Genomic DNA, 4,625 nt, shown 5'->3' on the forward strand with positions numbered 1-4,625 from the left:
GGCTGGGGATTTGAACCCGGCACCTTAGGTGTATGTGGCTGGCACCTTAGCCGCTTGAGCCACAGGCGCCGAGCCTGGAATTTAGAATTTAGCTAACACGCAGTTGGTGTTACATGGCCAATTTGAAGATCCCATCATTTTTGCCCTCCCCCACAGATTCTGTTTCCTATGATTTAATTCAGATTATGGTTTAATTTCCCCACTCACATCACAGTGGTGATTATGCTCCATTTGTGGTCATTGACACGTGATCCCAATTTGTTCCATTACACCTGATGGCAACTTCATTTGCTTGGTTAAGGGGTTCTGTGCTATATTCCTTCAGTAAAAGGTTATTATTTTTCTGTGTCATTAATGCTATTGATATCTAGGGAGAATTTGCTAAGTGCTGTATATAAGCCATCACAATTAATACATAATCTTTTCTTCCTTTTTAGTTTCCATTGTGTCATAGCTTGCTTTGGAATATAAAGGAACTCATATTTATTGATGGGAGACAGTATGTTTGAAATTGGTAAAACTAAAAAAACTATCTTTTTGTTTTTCATTTTATTCTCTCCTCATGTCTCAGATGTATGTTTCATTATTACTTTTCTGCATGTTCAGGGAATAGAAATAAGTATTAACATGTAAGTAATATATCAACATCTCAAATTTATAAAATATAACAGGGCACATAGAATAAATGAAGCAAATAAAATGCTCAGGAAAAATAGCTTAGATATTAGTTAATATCTTAGTGTGTGGTAGTATCCTTAGTAGTTTTAAAATCATCAGCACAGATAACATACATATATCTCTATATATTTTGAGACAGAGCCTCGAGATGTCTTCCTGTGTAGAGTACTGTTATATCACAGCTCACAGCAACCTCAAACACTTAGGCTTAAGCTATTCTCTTGCCTCAGCCTCCCAAGTAGTGGGGACTACAGGTGCCTGCCACAGTGCCTGGCTATTTTTTGGTTATAGTTGTCATTGTTGTTTGGCGGGCCTGGGGTGGATTTGACCCCGCCAGCTCCAGTATATGGGGCTGGCACCCAATCTGCTGAGCTATAGGCACCGAGCCCCCAATCCCAAGTTACCCACAAACTCTTCCCTCACTGTTCTCCCGCTCTGCTGTTCACAAGGGTGGCTTTTGGATGTGAGGCAGGAGCATCACTGGTGAGTTTGTTAGCAATGCGGAACCTCAGCCCCACCCAGTCTTCTGGAATCAGAATCTGCATTATACTAAGATCTGCAGTTGATTGTTGTACACAAGAAAAAGGGAGAAATACGCTTGTAACTCACCATGACTTTTTCATCTGCAGAATAGAGAAGAGTGATTCTGTGTGATGTAATGATAGCACTCCAAAAGTATATTTCTTTGCCGATGGTTTAGTTTTATGTTGTACATTCTACATATTGGTAGCATCTACTCTAATTTGGTAGTTCTTCTATAATTCTCTTTCCGCAGCGGTAGAAAATGCCTTTAGGTATATTAGTGTTTTAAAATGTCATTTGCGTAACGCAGGTAATGGATGTACGTCAGAGTCATTAGTCTTAACTCCCTTATTTTATCTACAGTGAAATTAAGTACATGCTTAATTGGGTACATGCTCAGCTATTCATTCATTCATTCGTTCATTTATTTACTTGTTTACTTATTTATCTATACTTTTTTAGGAATTGCTGATATGTGGTTATGTGGGCAGAGAATACTCTCTGCATGAGTTGGAATACTGGACCCTAAAAAAAAAAAAATCTGTCCATGGTTACCCAGTGAATGTGTTATTTCTTTCTTTATTTTTTATTTCAGGAACAGTTGTGACTTTCAGAGATATTACCATAGAATTTATTGCAGAGGAGTGGGAATGCCTGAACCCTGCTCAGCGGAATTTGTGTAGAGATGTGATGTTAGAGAACCTCAGAAACCTGGTCTCTGTGGGTGAGAATACCTTCCCTCCAGAATCTCTAACTTGCCTCAAGGGTTTTATTTCTTTTCTTTGCTGAATGTGTCCTTGAAACTTGTGCTTTAGCAGGAGCAAATCTCAGATTCCTGATTATAGGAAAAAACATTGAGGTTCAAAAAAAATCGTTGTGTTTGACTTCATTATTTACCTTGTTTCTTGAGATAATTTCAGGTTTCACTCTAGTTTAGAGGTGATTCTAAACAGTCAATGATGGCTTGCTGCCTGTAGCACAGTGGTTCTGGCGCCAGCCACGTAGACTGAGGCTGGCGGGTTTAAACCCAGCCTGGGCCAGCTAAAGGACAATGACAACTGCAACAAAAAATAGCTATGCGTTGTGGCAGGTGCCTGTAGTCACAGCTACTTGGGAAGCGGAGGCAAGAAAATTGCACGATGAAAGTAGTTTTTGAGAAGCCGAGGTGTCTTTCTCTTCTTATCTCGGGAGAACATCTTTCTCATGCTCCTAAATTACCTCAAAGTTGATTCTCCTTAAGATTGTGAAAAGTATTACCTGATGATTCCCTTCAGTGATCTTCCATCATATTCACGGTGAAATCCAAAGTTCTCCCCTTGGCCTGTGAGGGTTATGGTCTATTCCTCCTCTGTGGGTCCTAGAAAAAAACGTTGCATATTTCTGACTACTTCTATGTTAAGCTATCTTTCAGTTCTGTTTTTGCCCCATGTCAAAAGTATGTAACCATGTAGGTCACATTGTGATATTGATTCAGTAGTCCCAGGAATACAGTAGACAGGTGTCAGATATTTTCTGTTTCATTCATTTTTAATCCTATGGAAGTTTCAGAGGGTGATTCTACAGAAATTGAGACTCTGTAATTTCATGAGTTTACAAAGGTTCTATTTTTGAATACATATTAAATGACCAGTCTGGGAGGCTGAGGTGGGTGGCAGGCACCTATAGTCCCAGTCTCTACATAGGAGGCTGAGGCCAAAAAATTGCTTGAGCCCAAGACTTTGAGGTTGCCGTGTTCTATGATACCATGGCTCTCTAGTGAGGGTGAGAAAGTGAGACTGTCTCAAAAAGAAAAAAAGAAAATTGTATATATATATACATATATATATATATATATTCACACACACACACATACATATATAATGACATTTTACATATGTAATTAGCTATTCAATTTTTTATTTATTTAAAAGTCTCTGATAACATGCATTACATTAAGAATCTCTTTTTCCTAGCCTGAGCTAAGATTAGACATTTGAGCTTTACATGCACAATTTCCACATGTGTACAATAGTTGAATGCTGCAGTGTTTTCCATGTAGAGTTCTTAACTTAAAATGGCATAAGGGAAGCTTAGAACATTGTCCAGCACATGGTAACGTTTTGACTGTTATCTTATGTTTTAGTCATTACCAGTTTATGGTTGTGTTTGGTGGAGTATGCAGATGACTGAGAATGTGTCCTATGTTTACTTGTTTGTTAGTTCTTTTCTCCTGACATGAGAAATATTTACAAGTATAAATTTTATGTGGTTTAGGTGTACAGTATTATGACTTGATATGTGTACACATTGTGTAATGATCAACACAATGAACTTAGCACATCCATCATGTCACATAGTTGCCTGATTTTAGAGGGGGAGAACACTTAAGGTCAGTGCTCTTAATGTAGTTGGGAGTGTGACTTCATCTCAAGTGTTCCATATGGTACTGCTAACTACATTCACAGGGGCGCACATTATATCCACCATGTAAATGAACGTTCATACTCTTTGAAGAATATCTCCCCATCTATACCACCTCCCTCTGTTGGCAAACACCATTCTACTCTCTATTCTATAATCTTTGCTATTTTACGTTTCACAATAGCTCATATTACACAGTAGTTGTATGTCTATTTTGGATCTCAGTTATTGTAATCTTCACTTGGTTCATCTCTCCATGTGGTCACAAATGGCAGAATTGCCCTTTTTTATGGCCGGACAATATTCCATAATGTGAATAATCTGGTATAAATATATGATCTGATATTTCTTTGTGTTACTGGTTTCATTTCCTTTGGATATATACCCAGAAGTGAGATGAGGGAATTGAATGGAACTTCTGGCTTTTGTTGTTGTTCAATATTGGTGCTTTATTTTTTAATATCTGACAGGCACCATTCTCTATAACGGTGGCATCAATTTACATTCCCACTCACATTGTACCAGAGTTTCCTTTTCTCCTCCTCTTTGCCGACAAAGACTTTATAGCAGTCATCATACCTGTGAGGTGAGAGCTCATTGTGGTTTGACTTGCATTTTCCTGATGAATAATGGATGGTCAGCATCTTTTGATAAACCTATTGACCACTTTTATGTCTTTGGAGACACCTCCTGAGGTCCTTTGCACACTTTAAGTCAGATTAAACTTTTTGTTCTTGTTGCTTGAGGTCCTCATATTTTGTAAATATTACATTCATCAGATATAGATTTTCCCAATCCTTTAGTTGCTTTCTTATGTGTTTTTTCTTTCCATTTCTGTGTAGATGCTTTTTAGTTTGATATAGTCTTGTTCATGGTTTTGTTGATTATAATCGTTGGTGTGATACATTAAAAAAATCAGTACCAAAGCTAATGTCAAATACATCGTTTTGTCTACTTTCTTACAGAATTTCTATAGTTTCTGGTATTCCATTAAATGTTTTTGCATTTTTTTTTTTTTTTTTTTT

Source organism: Otolemur garnettii, unplaced genomic scaffold, assembly GCF_000181295.1.
Source record: "Otolemur garnettii isolate 467f Iridium unplaced genomic scaffold, OtoGar3 scaffold00360, whole genome shotgun sequence".
In the NCBI taxonomy this organism is placed as follows: Eukaryota; Metazoa; Chordata; class Mammalia; order Primates; family Galagidae; genus Otolemur; species Otolemur garnettii.